This window comes from Opisthocomus hoazin, chromosome 2 (assembly GCF_030867145.1).
Source record: "Opisthocomus hoazin isolate bOpiHoa1 chromosome 2, bOpiHoa1.hap1, whole genome shotgun sequence".
Classification (NCBI taxonomy): domain Eukaryota; kingdom Metazoa; phylum Chordata; class Aves; order Opisthocomiformes; family Opisthocomidae; genus Opisthocomus; species Opisthocomus hoazin.
Window position 1 is genome coordinate 115,847,184 of NC_134415.1, and position 19,260 is coordinate 115,866,443.

Consider the following 19,260-nt stretch of genomic DNA (forward strand, 5'->3'; position numbering starts at 1 on the left):
GTCTGTGGGTCCAAGACAGGAAGATGTGTAAACAGCCGTTGCTTATTTCTTGTACGAATAGACTCTGAATCACCTCTGACAAAGGCAGCATACTGCACTGCCATTTGAAGTCTGAAGTTTTAATTTTATTCATGGTCTGTGGTCCCCATCCTCCTCTATGGCAAGGTAATTTAGACAATTTGCAAATACAAGTAATTAAGCAGGTGTAAATAGCACCATGATGCATTTAAGTGTGCTCTTTTCCACTGAGAACAACATAGTTAAATGAAGTTGCTAATTTGGTCGTTTGTAGGAATCAAGCATTACAGATCCATGCTAACACATTAATTAAATAGTCAAGATACTGTCATCATGATTTGATTCATAATATTTCACTTGAGAACAATCAAGATTCATCCATAGATACACGGGCATATTAAAATGGAATATTGAAATGATTATGTAAAACCTAGCCTAGAAGATACTCACTTGCCAGCTCTGCATTATCTAGATACACAAAAGGAGGCATTTTTTCTAACATATTAATTTAGCCAAACCGCTTGGCCACAGCCAAAATGCTCTATCGATATATGGTGTAGGAAATTTAAATCAGCATTTGCAGGTGTTAACTTCACATATTCAATCACAATGTTAGATTTAATAAGGAGACACACACATTATTACCCTGGTTAGGAGAGGGCTACAGGATTGAGGAAGGCCACAGGCATCCCTGCTGTGTCCAGGTGCAGGCGCAGGTCAGCCCGCATGTTCGCACATCTACATGCATCATGCACAGTCCCAGACTCACAGGGAACATGCAACCTACTGTAGGTGACCCTGCTTCGGCAGGAGGGTTGGACTAGATGACCCACAGAGGTCCCTTCCAACCCCTAACATTCTGTGATTCTGTGAGTGTGCTTTTTGTTTCAATGGGAAGCATTACTCCAGCTGGAAGCATCATGGCAGGACCCACAGAGGTCCCTTCCAACCCCTACCATTCTGTGATTCTGTGAAAATCAGGTGGTTGATACCACCTGCCAGCTTCAGAGCAGACAACAGTCCAGTGATTACGCATAGGAACATCATGCACAGCCCAGCATGGCCCTTTGGCAATACAGGCATCGAACAGCTCTGGCTGGGGACGACACACCATTTTAGGCAGGTGATACATGCCTCTACAACCAGGCCAGTCAGTCAGAAGCACCGTTGGGCAAATCCAGCTGAAGAACATTGTTTACTTAAAGGACTTGTCAAAAAAAAAAAAAAAAAGCTTCTTGTAAAGCTTCTTGTGATCTAATCAGGCTCAAGACTTGGAGCTGGACTGCTGTCCTGAATGCTGGCATCTAAGTTGTGTCTATGATGCACCAAGGGCCCATGTACAAAATCCTGTACTGTACCCTGAGTCTTAGCTTTTGATCTTCAGTACTTTCTATTGGTTCACTAATTTGACTCTCTGCTCCTGTGGTTAATGGGCTTCTGAGGTTAATTCTTCTCCCACAGGGTGGAGGAGTCGTTTAGAAGCAATAAGCCTCTTATAGGAGCCCTCGGGTAACGTTGTCACACCCACGATGAAAGACAGCTGACATTCTTCCAACATGCTTTTCATCTGCAAGTATAACTGGACCAAAAACCTGTTTTAATGGAGAAGCTGCTTGTCAGACAGAGGTATAGAATATAAAAATGAAAAAAAAAAAAAAAAGAAGTGTCAGGAAGATTTTTGCCAAAGTATCCTGTTGAAAAATTGAGAAGTGTGTGCACTTTCCATGTGGGTTTTACCTGTAGCCTTACCAGCTGTGAAATGGTGGGAAAGGATTATATGTGCTACTTTTCAAGAGGAAGTGTTGTGTGTTTGGAAATTGTTGTCAAGCATGTAAAAGGGAAGGTGTTACTTTTAAAAATGAAATATATTCTTCTCCTCTTCTTCACATTCTCTTACTATATCTCAGCATTACAAAAGCTAGAAGAGAGTGAAAGTTTGTGAATGTGGGAAAAGAAAAAGCCCTCTTTCATGTTTTCATCATTTGCTAACGGAAAAAATTGTAATTTCACATGGAAAGTATTCCTGAGAAAAGCTCTACTTTTCCAGTCCTACCTATGTATGTCACATAAAAGACAAATTAAAGGAACTGTCAAAAGTTTCAATGTAATCAGCAGAGTGAAAAATAGAAACTCATTTTATCTGACTTTGCCTTTCCATAGTATTCTTATTGCTGTCTCTTCTACAGGTCAAACACCAATTTCCAAAATATTCCCTGACGCACAAGAGCAGGACCTAGCAAAGGTCAAAAAAGTCAGAATGATCCTGCAGAATTCAAGAGATGGTTAGTAATTCCTCATTCTTAATCATCCTGACACTGTAATTGAAGATGTCATCAAAATAATTTTCTGAACAGTCACTGACATTTTGCAGCTGCTAAATTGCCACAGCAAATCCAGTCTGACTCTTGCCCATGTCAAATCAAGCTTTTTTCGTCCCTTCCTCCAGCCAAATTCTATGGTCATATTTCCATAGCTTCTTATTATATACCATCCAATTTCTTTCCACGTCTACTCTGACTCAGGAACCAGGTTCTCTTGTGGGTGGACATCATTTCCATAGTCCATTCCTTTAGCCGCCTTTATTGGATCAGGAAACCATACAGCTGTTTTGTTTTCCATGTCCAGCCTTTTCCACTTCCCTTGCAATAATTTTCACATCCTCTGACTGTAAATCAGCTCCTGTAATCCTCCACTCCTGCTGTTGTAGCAAGCGTTCATGCTGAAAAAATAAATTTGTACTGAAATCTCAAATGCAAAAGCCTCAGTGGAGAATCTCTGGAAAGAGAGAAGGAATCCCACAAACACTCAGACAAAATTACACAAGGCTTTCAAATGGATTTGTCTGCCATTATTAAAGTAGAACACAAAACACTGTGACTTGTCCTTCCATTGGACGATGCCCTCATTTCTGCTTTGCTTTCCCAGTGTCTCAGCCCAGCCTTCTGGGGAGAGGCATCATCATCAGAGATGGTGTGACCAGAGAGGCAGATACGCTGCTAGCGAAGAGGTACCAAGTGCCACTTGGCAGCAGCCGTGTGCCAAAGTGAGCTATTAGTTTTGGTAGACCTTAGTGTCTCTCTGTCCCTCTCTCAGAAACTTCTTCAAATTAAAGAGTAAATTACAGCCAGAAGGTGACAGTGTGAGATGACATGAGAAAAATGTTAGCTACAAGACAAGGTTAATGACCTGTCCCACGAGCTGCTCAGCTGAGGCTCTTTGTCATTGCACTTCCTCATTAAAATGAAATGGGTCCCCAAACAGAGGGCAAATACACCAGAAGTTACAATAAAAAATGGAAATGGTGAAATGGGGAAAAAAATCTACGTACTGTTGTTATTATATTCTGTATATAAATGTGAGTACAGGATATCTTCTGCATATATAGGTTGGATGTGGGACCTGCGCTGTGTAGTAGAGGGCAAACCAGGTTTTCTCTGCTAGCACAGTAAATAATAATAACAAAAAATAATCTTTTCCAAACATTAAACTGTGGCTCTATACACAGCTTCATAATGGATTACATGTTTTAACTGTACTGCCCAAGGAGTTTTATTGCTGACCCACAATTTTCAGACCGTCTTCCTTGCTCCTGGGTAGAACAAGCTGTGATCTACTGCCATCAGGTTCTCCTAAGTTTAACAAGATGAATGGGGTTTCCACAACTTTGACACTCTCATCATCTTATGTTTTTATTATGTTTTTTGTAATTTTTTTCAATCTTGTCCTGGGTTCGGCCAGGACAGGGTTAATTTTCACCAGAATCCAGGAAGGGGCACAGATGGGTGGGCTGACCCAACCCCAACCTGGCCAAACAGAGCAGGGTATTCCATACCATGTGCCGTCACGCTGGGTTCCAGTGGGGGGGGCGGCGCGGCAGGAACTCACTAGCGGCTCAGGAGCGCGCGGTGCCAGTCAGGTCCTGGAGAGCGGCTCTGTGGGTTGTGCCATTTGTGTTGTGTTTTCTCCTTATCTGTATCGTTGTTGTTGCTGTTCCCTTTGTTTGCTGTTCTGTTAAACTGCCCTTATCCCGACCCACGGGTTTCTGCCTGTTTCTTTCCATTCTCCTCCGCACCGCGGCGGGGGGAGGGGTGGCCGCGTGGCGCTTTTGTCACTGGCCGCAGCCAAACCAGAACAATCTTCATGACAAACAAAATATTATATAATCTGTTATTACAATTTTTCTCAATACACTGTGTCTAAAAGTTACACAACTGTGCTTTCAGATGGCTGAAAAAAACAACAAGTTGCCTGAAGCCAGATGTACTACTTGTGATGTGGCACAGAAATATTAACCAGGAGGTTTCTAGAAAGGAGGGGAGGAGCTGAACCACGTGATAGATTCAGGCACAAACACAAGAACGAAACCTGTCCTAACAAGGAATGGGGGGAAGCTGTGTTGTTCCATCACGGGCTGGAAATGGGACAGGTTTCTTCAGGAACCTTCACCAACAAACCAGAGAAAACACAACTCAGAAAGTTCTCCAGTGCAAAGTAACTTCGATAGAGAAGTCAATTATCCTTTCATAGAAGCTGGCTTTGATGCTGGAGGAGAATTTTAATAGTCTTTTGTGGGCTTCTCTTTTTGTAACTGGCAAGGAAGACAGAAAGAAAAATCACTGCTGTCTTTTAAGTTTTTTGGAAACTTTCCCTTTTATCCTTAAATACCCTATAGCAATCCCTCCAGATCTGTGGAAATTAATGCAGTTTAACAAGGTTGTCCTCTTTCTCGGGCCTAGTTACTTCTCTACAGAAGGGTGAAACAGAAAATCCTAAATTGCCCGTCACCCGCTGGAAAAATGGTGTTCTCAAAATTTGCAGGGAAATTCTCCACTGAACCTGCTTATTGGCAAATAAGCTTTGCTCAACATGTGCTCTCGCCTCTGCAGCTTCAGTGAGCAGCCTGGGGTGGTGGCATCACGGTGAACAGGGCCCTGGCTAAATCTGTGCCACTTCCACAGCAAAAGGCTTTGCGCAGTTTTTCTGCTTTCACCAAAGGAAAAGCTATTGTATCACCTGCAGGTCATGCTATTTTAGGAAGTTTTGCATTTACAATCAACAAGTTAAAATCAGTTACAAAGCAGTGAGTACAACTGCTGGAAAGCATCTCTTAACCAGGATCCGTAATTCTGTTTTCAGTCAGCTTTCACTCTTACCTGATATAATTTTGACAATTTGTCTTTGTTTCTCTGGAGTATTTTGCCTGTGTAAATGCAAAACACAGAAGGATGCTCAGTTCCTTTCAACATTTTTGCAAAGTGAAACATACGAAAGCTAAGTGAGTGAGAAAACAAATTATTCAAATCCCCTGTGAAAGGAGCAGTCCCTTTTTACTGTCACTCCTACATTTCCACAGAATGATGAGGGATTTTTTTTCCACATTGCATATTCCATTGTTTTCCAAGTTCCTTACAAATTTAAGCACATAGGAAACCAAAGAAACAAAGTATTTACCTTGGTTAATTTTATCTTGTGACTTCATCCCATAGAAAGTATTTCCTTTGTCCAGTGCTTCCATAACCCTAGTTCAAGTCAAAGAGGAACGATTACAGTAAACAGCAAAAAGCCTGTCTTTTCAGAGCTTTTGAATGTAATGTTTGGCTCTGTACTTTTTCCAGAGTGCCATGTAAATGGAACAGAGACTTCCCCCATCCCTTGGAAGTGAGCAGGGCTGGAATTTGGATAGGAGACTCTTTATGAATAACGGGTCAACTGGCTACACATGTTCATCACAGAAAGTCAAGTAAGTGTTCCCAGCATCCACCAGACATGTTAGTATGCTGATGATTTAAACATGTTTTTCTGGCATAATTAAGAAAGCACCTTTTAGGAGACCTCATCACACTGTAACTGTCTCAGTAATTTGCCATGCAGCCTGCAATACTTGTTTTCAATTCCAGGAGTAATTAGATGTCTCCTGTGACTTGCCCTGAATATATTTCCTTGTCTGTCCTGTATACTTCTTTGGATAAACTGATTTTGCATCTCTCTTGTCTCAGAAAGTGTATTAGAATCACCTTTAATTTTTGCCATTTAGAATTCTACAGTAACATGATGGCTGAGATGTAGATTGGTCTCTGTACTCAACTATTCCTGCTTCTCTCTTATCTTAGATAAACATCATTTATGCTACTACTAGTTAATAATAGAGCTGAATTAAATTTAAGGTGCCCTCTGTCAGCAGCGATCTAATATCAGCTTCCCTGAGGCAAGTAACAAGCACTGTGTAAACCAGGCTGGCCACACTAGGAAATGGTCCTGGAACCAGCCCAAACCTCAACATTTCAAATATTTGCTTCCTTCTTGTGCAACTAGTTCTCTCTCTCTGAAGAAGGGGATTTTCTCTATCAGGTTATGCTGTGTGGGCTCACCCGTCAAAAGTTACTTCATATTTCTGACCAAAGTGACTGTGTGCTCCAGACTGTGCCACCACTTTAGGGGATCACTCAAAGGAGAGTGTCCAAGCAAGGAGGTCAGTACCATAGCGACAGGCACAGGAGAAGCAGCATGGTGAACGGTTCATGTAAACATAAAATGTTGAATGTTTTTGTCTTTTGCAGAGTGATAGAGAAGTGTGGTGAAATGAGCAGGTTACAGTTCAAGACACCTAAACTGAGTCGTCAGTGTGTAGGTGTTTGTGTATGCTTCCAAATTTCTGTTACAGACAACACAGATCCAGACTGTGATTCAGGTCCTTAAACACAAGTGCCTAGAGCCATTTAAGGTGTCCTAGGACACCCCACAAGCCCCTCACATTTTCTGTTGTCATACCTATGAAGCTTACACGGCTGTTTCAGGTACTCTAGAGTATCTCAGAAGACTCCAGACACCTTCTCTGGTCACCGGACCGGAGCTGCAAATGCCTGAAGGTACTCACAGATGGACACTGAAGTGAGTCTCAGTCTTGAACTGAGCCTGCTTGCGATGTGTTCTCTGTTGGTTTTTTGTAATTTTAAATGAATTCAGACCAGAGGAGATGACAGTGCAATTTCCCTGTCTATATAGCTTAAATTCACTTACATGTACTACCCAAGCAACATCTTCCACAGCTTCATTTGAAGTTTCCTTTCAATTCAGTTGTAATCAATTGCTTTAGCAGTCTGAAAAAAGACCTTATAGGCCACCAGTCCTAATCACACTTATGGTTATGTTTGGTTATATTTGCAGTAAATGATCACATGTGGATTTCCCAGGTGAGTCATGTGTAATGATTCACATTACACAGTCACATTTCATATTCACATGTGAAAACCACCTGAATAAACCTCTCTTTTTTACCTATTGCATGATTGCAGGGTCCTTTCTAATCGGTCTTCACTGGTTTTTGTACATTCAGTTATTTAATCAAGCCCTGAACATGTCATTGTCAAAAGTATCCTGATATCCTTTCATTATAACTTATATCACTTCATTTCCAAAAGGCAAGAGCCTGATGTGCCGTAAGTTTCGCTGCAGCTGTGAAGGTTATAGTAGCCATATCTAGAAACGGAAGAAAAATGTCCTGTCTCCAGGTACATCTTTCCATCTGGATAGCATTTTTCCCTCAGAAATACGTTGAAGAGCTTTGTTCTCTCTAGTTTTTCAGATTCACATAATGAGATTCTCACCAAGTCTTCTGGGGAATATTCCTCAAATCTTTCCCTACCCCAATGTCATCCTACACAAACCGTGACTTTCCGTTGCTGCAGTTTCTCAAGTGCTTGCCATCATGTGGTCTCCATTGTCCCTTAACCCCAACTCATCTGCTCCACACTACATAACCATGGCTCAGTTTTCTGTCAATAATCTTTTTCTTTCCTTTCTGTACCTCCGCTATCTTTTAAATTTATTTTAATTACCACCCACTTCCTAGCATCGCATGATTAGCAGCCACATCCTAGCACCGCATAGACATGAACAGGCACTCTTGGCTTGAGTTTCTGTGGGCTACGACTGTAATGTGTCCCCACTCCAGAGTGGAAAACAGAGCAGATTTCGCAAGGTTTGCTCTGGATGCACTGCTTGCAGCAGAGATACCAGTTAAGCTCCCGAAAGAGTCTGGCGCTGTTGATTGTAGCTGTACTAATGAAGAGGGATCTCAGCCCCATCAGTGCTCCCGTGCTGGGTCTCGCTGCAGCCTGGAGCAGGTGGTGGGTGGCTCGTACCTCCTCACACAGCACAGGAGGCAGAGGGTGTACACCCAGCCTTTGGTCTCTGAGCCCTGTTTGCTCCTGTCCCACCATGGCAACGCAGCCCAAGATAGCTTTGCAAATTCAAGACTAGGTTTGTCACCACCGTCATGCCCAGTCTCACGTATTTATTATCAGCACATTCTCAGCTTTTACTTGCACACTTATATATAAATGAGTGTTTACTATTTCTAGGTTCTGCTATCCTATTGAAGACAAACATTTCCCCAACATATTGACTTGCATTTTCCAAGTGCAACATTGCTAATTAATTTTCTACCTGTAGCACTGACATCCATCATCTTACCTTATCGCTCTGTTCTCAAGAGGATTGCAGTGTTTCCTTATTTAGTATGTGTTGCAAACTGGTCCCATTTTTCCAGGACATGAAGATGGTAAATGCGACCAATACAAGGTCCAATACAAGGACCAATACTGGCACTGGGGCAGGTCGCAATGCACAATGTACACTCATAGCACAGAGAGGATTTAAGGTGGCCGTAGCACGGTGCATCATCAGCAAGGGACTGGTGCTGAGCTTCCCACAACACCCATGGTGCCACAGCTCTTTCCTTCCAACCTAATCCCTTGTTGTGGCAACTTGTTCAGCAGGACTAGCACAAAGGCATTACCTTCTTATTCTTTCAGCCCACAGAAAGACTTTAGAGCTTCTTGAGGCCCATCCTAGCTGGAAGTAAACTAACAATCCACGGCAACAACCTCAACAGTTTGCTGCTTATCCTGCTAGCCTGCAAATGCCCTTTTCTCTATTTTATTATTTCCTGTACTTAGCGCATGGTAGCGTTCCTTCCCGTTCCCATGAGGCCATGATATATTTCTCATTATTTCCCAGTTGACCCGTTAGACATTTGAAAATTCAATTAGCTGAAATTATTTTTATATTTATGCTGCAATTTTGTAATTATCATTGCAGTGACATGCTATAAACAACTTGTTCATTGAACTAATGAAAATGTCATTGCCAATATCCAGTAAACAGCTGACAGTTAGTTATGACTAAGAGAGTAGATTTTGGGTTGCACTGTCACTTCAGCCCAAATTAGCTAAAGCAAATTTTTCACGCTATGATCTGTGAGGAGGGCAGTCTAACACCAACTGGAGTCAGTGGAAGTCTCTCTGTTCTCTTATATGAGCAATGGTCCCACCCCCATAAAAATATAATTATAGCTAAATTTAACACTACAGAGTTATAGCAGTGAATGGCCATGCAAACAGAAGAGCAGTCACATATACTGCAGAAGAGACAAAAGATGTCCCAGCTTCCTCACCTGTAAATCAGTTAGGGAACCACCTTCATGACGACAAAGCTCTTAAAAAGGAAAGCACTTAACATCGGAGTTGTTTACTTTCACAGTCTCCAGAGTGCAAGCATGAAGCTATTTTTCTCATCAACCCTCTAAAAAGCCATCTAAGCGCCCTTTATGAAGGGAAATCAAACAAGTCACAGGTGTTAAATGCAGCTTCATGGTAGACAGCTGGCAGATAGGTAGCTGATACTTATAAAGGCTTATATCTTTCCTTAGTCAGTACAGATGATCAAAAATTCACATAAGAAAGCATAAGATTCCTTAAATATTTCATACATTACACGTATTTTTTCCAGGACAGTGGGCTTTTTTAACTGGAATGTTTTGGAAAAGTATCTTTTTTTAATTTGTTACTATTATTATTTTTTCCCTCACAAGAGATCTGTCAATCTGCAAGACTGACAGAGAGACTGGACTTCCCACATTTTCCTACAATCCCTAGGGTAAGTCTTCACAATGAAAGGAAAAAGCTTTTCATTGATCTGCAAACAATAAGGAGTGAAAGGGAAAAACGTTCTATATACCCTGTAAGATTTAGAAGTGCACTTTGCTATGTACAAATTCTCTAGGTATGTACCTGAAATCTCTAGGTGCCACTGAAAATTTCTCCGAGAATGAAGGCCCATTCTGCACATATCCAGGTCTCCCTTTTCCCTCTATCATTCATCAGATACAGCTTTTCTCATGCTAGATTCTTAAATCAGAATTCAGTTTCTCAGGAATTATAAGCAACCCTGTTCATTTTGGACTTCATTCTCCGGGACAGTCTGCCTTTCTTTTTCCTGTTTTTTTTTTCGTTCATGTTTTAAAAACATTCTTCATTAATGGAAAACATGTAGCATCTTTCACAGAAGTTTTTTCCTGGTCTTCATCAGGAATAGAGATATTTACAGTATCAGAGCTTACATTTCTGACAAGGAAAGACAATCTAGACAGAACTGACCAGAACTGTTGTTTGCACGTTTTCCAATGCTTTAGGTTATTTAGAAGTTCACAGGGCTGGAGGAGGACGGAAAGGGACAGTGAGACAAGTACAGTGTAATCCCCTCTGCTCAATGGGTTCACGCTTACTGGTGCTACTGGTGCTAAATGCACGGAGAGAGGCTGAAGGTCAGTGCTATTCCTCCTGAAGTAAATGTGAGAAATTACACCAAAGGAACCTGGTACATTACTTCTTTTCTGCTGCCTGGTGTGGACCTGCTTCCAGGGTTAACACATGGGCTTGGGCAGCCAGGCTCACCAAGGCTGGATTTTCCTTAATCAAAATTATGTGGAGGCTGGTTATATCATCCTGAAAAGATTCCCATACTAGAGGGAGCTCTTCACATGGTGTGCGAGGACAGCTATCGCATTACATTTCTTCTAGGGCCTGCCTTAAGGAAGGTGTCCTGGCAAGGAGGAGAACATGGGCAAGACTTACTTACACACACAAATCCTGGCAGCCCTATTGCCCCTTAGAGCCACTTCCTGGCATGAGGAGCCTGAGGAGCTCTTAGACATCCCCCAAGTCCTCCCTGAGCCCCCCTGGAGTGGGCAGTGTCTCAAGCTGACATACAGTGCCATCCTTGCTACCCTGCTGGCTCTCCCTCTACAACCCTAACTAGCTGTGCAACAATTTCTTTTGGAAACAAAGGGTTTGTTCATCTTGACTAGAAGGATACAAATATGAGGTCAGATATCCTCTGCTGTAAAAACAAAGAAAAAGTAAAATTTTTTAAAGTTATAAAAGATGTTGATTTACTATCCAAAGCATTTGAGATGTTCAGGAATATGCATAAAATGCACCCACGAGTGCTGAGGGAGCTGGCAGATGTCATTGCTGAGCCACTCTCCATCATCTTTGAGAGGTCCTGGAGGACAGGAGAGGTGCCCAAGGACTGGAGAAAGGCCAATGTCACTCCAATCTTCAAAAAGGGCAAGAAGGAGGACCCAGGGAACTACAGGCTGGTCAGCCTCACCTCCATCCCGGGAAAGGTGATGGAGCAGCTTATCCTGGAGGCCATCATCAAGCAAGTGGAAGAAAAGAAGGTTATCAGGAGTAGTCAGCATGGATTCACCAAGGGGAAATCATGCCTGACCAATCTAATAGCTTTCTACGATGACATGACTGGCTGGGTAGACGAAGGGAGAGCTGTGGATGTTGTCTACCTCGACTTCAGCAAGGCTTTCGACACAGTCTCCCATGATATCCTCCTAGGGAAGCTGAGGAAGTGTGGGCTGGATGAGTGGTCGGTGAAGTGGATTGAGAACTGGCTGAATGGCAGAACTCAGAGGGTTGTCATCAGCAGCGCTGAGTCTAGTTGGAGGCTGGTAACTAGTGGTGTCCCTCAGGGGTCAGTAGTGGGCCCAGCCTTGTTTAACTTCTTCATCAACGACCTGGATGAAGAGTTAGAATGTACCCTCAGCAAGTTTGCTGATGACACCAAACTGGGAGGAGTGGTACACACACCGGAAGGCTGTGCTGCCATTCAGCGTGACCTGGATAGGCTGGAAAGTTGGGCAGAGAGGAACCTGGTGAAGTTCAACAAAGGCAAATGGAGGGTCCTGCACCTGGGGAGGAACAACCCCATGAATCAGTACAGGCTTGGGGTGGACCTGCTGGAGAGCAGCTCTGCGGAGAGGGACCTGGGTGTCCTGGTGGACGACAGGTTAACCATGAGCCAGCAGTGTGCCCTGGCTGCCAAGAAGGCCAATGGCATTCTGGGGTTCATCAAGAAGAGTGTGGCCAGCAGGACGAGGGAGGTTCTCCTTCCCCTCTACACTGCCTTAGTGAGGCCTCATCTGGAGTACTCTGTCCAGTTCTGGGTTCCCCACTTCAAGAAAGATAAAGAGCTACTGGAGAGAGTCCAGCAGAGGGCTACGAGGATGGTGAGGGGACTGGAACATCTGTCCTACGAGGAGAGGCTGAGGGAGCTGAGCTTGTTCAGCCTGAAGAAGAGAAAGCTGCGAGGGGACCTTATAAATGCCTATAAATATCTTAAGGGTGGGTGTCAGGAGGATGGGGCCAAACTCTTTTCAGTGGTGCCCAGTGACAGGACAAGGGGCAATGGGCACAAACTGAGGCACAGGAAGTTCCGTCTGAACATGAGGAAGAACTTCTTCCCTCTGAGGGTGATGGAGCACTGGAACATGCTGCCCAGGGAGGTTGTGGAGTCTCCTTCTCTGGAGATATTCAAAACCCGCCTGGACAAGGTCCTGTGCAGCCTGTTGTAGGTGACCCTGCTTCGGCAGGAGGGTTGGACTAGATGACCCACAGAGGTCCCTTCCAACCCCTACCATTCTGTGATTCTATGTGAGGAGTAACTTCAGGCACTGAGCACTTGTTTGTTATCATTGCTGTTGCCCGTGGTGCTTTGACACTATCATGCCACAGACCCTGGTTTTCCCTCTCCTGACACTGGAAGTTTGAATAAGTACCTTAAAGACTGCGACAAGGAGCTGTACGTTGTGCTGGTGCACTCCCATTATGTCAGGAGGCATACAGGGAAAAAACAGCTGTTCTATTTCACTGGAGATCGTCATCAAAAGATTTCCATCTGATAATCAAGTTTCTGAGTGTTTATCGTGACTCAGGCCCATATATTGAAAATTACAATTAACTTCTGTTCCTGCTGTCTGCATCAATTCTTCATATTTTGCCTTTTTGTATTTTGATATTTGAGGAGTAAAAAACCTTCAAAATGTGTTATTTGTCATTGTCTTTTCAACTCTTCCCTAGTATTTCTCAATGAATCAACTGCATAAATATGTTCAGTAATTTTGGCAGCATGTAATATTAAGGCCTGACTTTCAGCTTTGACAAACATTTTCTGCATTATTCAATTTGTTTTGTTAGGATCTATTTTAGTTTACTAGCTCAATTCCCAAATAACTTTTGCGCAGCTCCGTTTTGTACACTCAGTAATGTCTTTCATAAGTAAGCTGCTGAACTAATAAAAATGACCCAAGTTAATAATGCATTCCTCTATTTCAAAATGTCAACAACAGGCAGTAGAAGTAGCTGCCAATAAGTCTTTCACAAACCTAAATTAAAAAAAAAAAAAGCGTATCATAACAGCAGCCCAATATTTTACTGCAAATACATTCATGTTGGAAGCAGCCAGAGACCTGCATGGGATATGAATAACGTGGGTTCCAGGACTGTTCGCTTTGTTGACATTTAGTGTCCCATTTGGGCTTCTTTGTGCCAATTATTTCCACATTTGTTTTTTTGAGCAAGTCACACACAATTTCCGTCTACTTCCTGGCAAAATTCAGACTATCCACTTTGACGCTTTAGACAGAACTTGGGTGTAATTTTCAGTGCAATCTGGAAAAGGAGTGGCTTTAACTTTGCTTAACCCCCAGAGACTGCACACTGACAGCCTAAGCCCCAGCCCAAAAAGACCGCAGCCATTATGGGTGGCTTCCTTCCTGGAAGGTGAGCCTGGAGAGCACATTTCAGCTCTCCCTGCTCTCCACACCACCAGCCTAGTGCTCTGAAGCACTATGGTGTGATGTCACCTCCATCTCATTAGGTTCTCCTGCTGCGATCGATGAATAGGCACTTTGCTTCAGAAGCAAGGAAGGTGTTTGCTGGCATACATGGCTGGTGGGCAGGGTGTTTAGCTGGAAGTGGGGAAGGGCATGTGGATCTCCTCCAGTTCAGGAAGAGGTAGAAACTGAACCCAGGTCGTCGACTTCCTGATGCCAGTATGGGAAAGCAGGTGTTATTACCGGGCAGGCTTCACAATGAATCAGTTCTGCTCAGCTGCATCCCTCACCTCTGAGAGGGTCCCACCCACCAGACTAACCTTGTGCTCAGCCCTAAGGAGTTACCAAAGGCTGAGCAAGAGATCTGTCACCCCTGCCTACTCAGAGGCTACTTCTACACTTCCCTGTGGCCAGGTGCCACAGTCTGGCCACCTCCGTGCAACTGAACATGCTTAGCTTTGAACATAGGATGGCTGCATCCAAACGACCTTTTCAAAATGGTCCCAAATGCCATGGACCGCTCCAGCAGTTTAACCACAAAGGCAGTCGTGGTCCAGCATCTGCATCCAGGTCTTGCTACTGTTTTTACTGGCATGTCCATAGCCCGCGGAACTGACTGGCCTGCTCCCCTGATGCAATGTAACTGCACCCTGAAATTTTCTGACGTACAACTAAACAGATTAAAAAAAAAAAAGACTGACTAGCTGACAGGCAAGCTTGGTTTCATTAGCTCTGCATCTTCACAAAGAAAAAGGGAGTGAGGGACGGGAGCTGGCAAGATATTATCTTTAATAAGCAATATGTCGCTTGGCATCATTGAGACCAAAGCTTCACTGCTTGAGAACGCTCAGAGGATACAGTTTTCTGTGTGGTTTGGCAGCTTCATGCTACTGGCACCAAAGCACCCATGAGTGTTGGCACAGAGGACTTGAGAAAGGGAAAAATTCTACCCCCTGAAGTTTGATAACTCAGAATGAAGTGAGACTAGAGAACGTGAAAGCAGAGGCTCAAGATCAACTATTAGCAGTAAACAAATAAATATTGAGAAAAACTTTGTCTTTAATACAGCCTAGGGAAAATTTGAAATTGTAGAATAGAATAGACCATTTCAGTTGGAAGGGACCTACAATGATCATCTAGTTCAACGGCAAAACCAATTCTTAATATTAAAAAAAATATTCCTTTAGGTGAGTTCCTGCAGTGCCAGGGAACCTCACCTTCCAGCCACAAAGTAAGATACACATTACTTCAAACGGGTGATGCCCTGGAGAAAGAGAATGTGCCAGAGTAGTGACGGGCACAAAAAGGGGCTCAGGATCTCCACCCGAGAGTCCTTTCAGGAGTAGACTCACATATTAAAAAGTTGCAGTTAAACCTAAACAGATCATTGAGTTGATAATGACAAGGTGACAAGTCCATATTAAATGCCCGAACTCCCATCATTTAGCAACAAATCAAAAGGAAACTGTGAAGGCTAGGAGGACAGATGGCAAAATTACTGACAATAAAATTGGCACAATGAAGAACATCTAATAATACATGTTGAAATAACACCTAATAATAATAATACATCAAAGAGGATGAGCAGTACTATAGCAACACATTGCATTCCCGGTCTTTAGGAACCACTGTGAACTGCTTGCTGACTACAACCAAGGGCAGGCCCTTCTAATCCACGGCATATGAACTGTTGACTTCTATGAAGAGGTAGTAAAGTTAGAGTGGCTTCCCAAAGATCATAGCAGAGAGATTGTCAGTGCTAGGGAAAGGGAGTATTTGGACAAGATGCCTTTTGCCAAGCCACGTCCTGCTTGTCCTGAAGACAATGGGAGTTACACTTAGACAGTGTTCCCAAAGTGCTGATGCTTTGGGGAGTGGGGTGGGGGAAGTCACCCTTATTCCAGATTGCAGATGACAGTTTTGAGCGATCTATAGTCCAAGTATCGTATAATAATCTACTTCCTAAACAGGAGATTGAATCTGGTGGCTTTTGACTATCTTGTTTTGCCCCTGTCACTTGTATGCACACACTGCAGTGAAAGTAGGAACTTTTGGGCTGCTTTCCCCCTTCTGCTCACAGTGAAAGAGTAGAACTAGACCTAGTAGTCAATTCTTCTTTTGCTGTTTGGATCAACACAACTTTATTTCATATATAAAAAGGATAAATAAAATTTGTCTCTTAAACTAGGAAAACACTTGCATTCCGGTGGCCTTCCAGTAGAGAATTTTATCCTTCATGTTTTGCAAATGTAAAAAATACAAAATGCAAAATTGGTTAAATAGAAGTAATCAGTTCTACATCTCAATATATTTTCTGCAACTCTAATGAAAAATCAGTGTTATTGATCTAATGGTTAATGAAGTGAATATTTCTCATGCTTCCTTTTTGTTATGAAAATTTTTTCAGTTGAAATCCCCAATATAAAGTTTATATAGTTAGAATGTTGAACAGCAGCAACTCCTCTCTTTGCTACCACTCATTCCTTCACAACAGGCAGCTCTAGAGCAGGGCAGCAGCACCAGCAGCAGTGGGGACTGTACCCTTCCCAGGCTGGTGCAAAGGCAGGCAGAGTTAGGGCCCTTCTCTTAAGTCTTACCAAGATTAGCAATAGATCCAATAAAATCATTAATATTGCAATACAGTGAGAATCACTGCTGGTTACAGAAAGATTCTTCTCTAAGCAGTTTGCAGCTTGCCAGAGTCCCACAGGCAAGATTTTCAATTTTCTACTGAAATACAGAAATCAAATTTTAGTTTCAAGAGATAGTAAGAAATTTCAATCATATCAGATAATTAATTTTGCATAATTAGTTGCATGCTTAGAAAGGTAAAAGTGGATATTTACAACTGGAGTGAACAAAAGTGGAGCTTCTCCCACTTCATGTTTGCAGTCTCCAGAGTGCACTGTACCAGGAGCGACAGAATAATAGGGTAAGCAGGGGAGAAAAGATGAGAAAGCTGTCATGTTAAAGGAGAGAAGAGCGATCACTTCATTCAGAGTTCTCTTTTGCTTTTAAACTCTTAAAAGAAAAGGCTACAGATCAATGGGCTTCCTCATTAACCAACTTTAGCACCAGGCTGTGAGTAGCAAAAGCAGCTTTGACTTGCATATAGAAGAGCAATACAAATGACAACTGAGCTACCATCCCTTGCAGTGCAGGATCTCTCTGGACTGAAAGTTTATATGCCAGGAATGGGGTTGCACAGTAACAGGTTCTTGCAACCCCACCTCTTACTGGGACTGCAAATTTCCTTTCTCTACTGCCGAAAGCTTTGCAGATTTCATAGAATCATAGAATCATAGAATCATAGAATCATGGAACGGTTTGGGTTGGAAGGGACCTTACAGATCATCTAGTTCCAACCCCCCTGCCATAGGCAGGGACATCTTCCACTAGACCAGGTTGCTCGGAGCTCCGTCCAACCTGGCCTTGAACACTTCCAGGAAGGGGGCATCCACAACTTCTCTGGGAAACCTGTTCCAGTGCCTCACCACCCTCATAGTGAAGAATTTCTTCATTACATTCAGTTTAAATCTACCCTCTTTCAGTTTAAAGCCATTAGTCCTTATCCTATCACTACAGGTTTCCAGCTTCATCATAAGCCCCCTTTATGTACTGAAAGGCCACAATAAGGTCTCCCTGGAGCCTGCTCTCTTCCAGGCTGAACAGCCCCAAGTCTCTCAGCCTTTGCCCAGAGGAGAGGTGTTTCAACCCTCTCAACATTTTTGTGGCCTCCTCTGTACCCGCTCCAACAGGTCCATGTCTGTCCTGTGCTGAGGGCTGCAGGACTCCAGGTGGGCTCTCACCAGAGCGGAGCAGAGGAGCAGAATCCCCTTACTCGACCTCCTGGCCAAGCTGCTTTTGATGCAGTCCAGGATATGGTTGGCTTTCTGGACTGTGAGCACACATTACTGGGTCATGCTGAGCTTCTCATCAATCAGCACACCTAAGTCCTTCTCCTCAGGGCTGCTCTCAATCCATTCTCAGCCCAGCCTGTATTTGTGCTTGGGATTGCCCCAACCCATGTGCAGGACCCTACACTTGACCTTGTTGAACCTCATGAGGTTTGCACTGGCTCACTTCTCAAGCCTGTCCAGGTCCCTCTGGATGGCATCCCTTCCCTCCAGTGTGTCAACCTCATCAAACAACTTGGTGTCACTGGCAAACTTGCTGAGGGTTCACACTATCCCACTGTCCATGTCACCAATGAAGATGTTAAACAGCGCCGGGCCCAATATTGACCTGTGAGGAACACCACTCATCACTGGTCTCCACTGGGACATCTAGCCATTGACCGCAACCCTTTGAGTGTGACCATCCAGACAGTTTCTTATCCACCAAGTGGTCCATCCATCAAATCCATGTCTCTCTGATTTAGAGACAAGGATGTTCTGCAAGACAGTGTCAAATGCTTCGCACAAATCCAGATATAGGATGTCAGTTGCTCTCCCTTTATCCAGCAATGCTGTAACCCTGTGTCCTGGTTTTGGTTAGCACAGAACTGATTCTCTTTTAGTGAATCTTCCTTACAGCTAAGTTCTTCTAACTAACTGCATTTTTCTGAAGCTGGTTGCATATTTTACTGACAGCGTTCGCTCCAGAGTTGATAACATCTAATGTTTGTAGTTTTACTGAGCTAACGGTAGGAATGGAATGCAGAAAAAGGCCCCTGTTTATGATTATTACTATAGCAGCCGAGGTCACTGATAGACTTTTTAGGTCCTGCAAGCGAGGAATTGTAAAAGGTTGTACCTATAGGGAGGGGTGGACAGGACAGGTGACCCACTACTGACCAACAATGTATTCGATGCCATACATATCATACTCAGTTTAAAGCTGGGGGATCACGAGGGTCTCATTTTCTTTGTCCATGGCCGGTTTCTGAAGAGGACCCTGCTCCTTGTCCTGCCTGCCATCCTGGTCCAGATTCCGATTTGCGCTTTCCTGAATCCAGTTCCATCCACTGCTGAGTCCAGTCCGAGACTTCCTGCTGTTGCCTGGCAGCCTCTGGCAGGATTCCAGATCCTTTGGCCCGCAGCTCCGGGAAACTCAGCATCAGTTTTGTGTATTTTGTTTTATTTCTCCTATTAATATTATTATTAGCAGTAGCAGTGTTATTAGTAAGACTGTGTTAATTTCCAATTTGTAGGTCTCTCTCCCTTTCCCTGCTTTTCCCTTCCCCTGGTGGGAGGACGGGGGTTAACATGGAGTGTCTGCCACTGAGTTTATGCCACCCTGCTCTTGATGGTGACACTCTGTCATTGTTGTAGAAG

At 43.4% G+C, this 19,260-nt stretch overlaps 1 long non-coding RNA gene across 2 annotated transcripts in view; it reads left to right on the top strand.

Moving 5' to 3' along the window:
* Positions 1 to 2,210: 2,210 nt before the first annotated feature.
* LOC142358817 (uncharacterized) overlaps positions 2,211 to 19,260 on the top strand; it is a 107,347-nt gene continuing 90,297 nt past the window's right edge. For both annotated transcript variants that reach the window (XR_012761877.1, XR_012761880.1), the window contains exons 1-2: positions 2,211 to 2,300; positions 5,634 to 5,758. This is a non-coding gene — a long non-coding RNA (uncharacterized LOC142358817). The remainder of the gene's footprint in view (positions 2,301 to 5,633; positions 5,759 to 19,260) is intronic.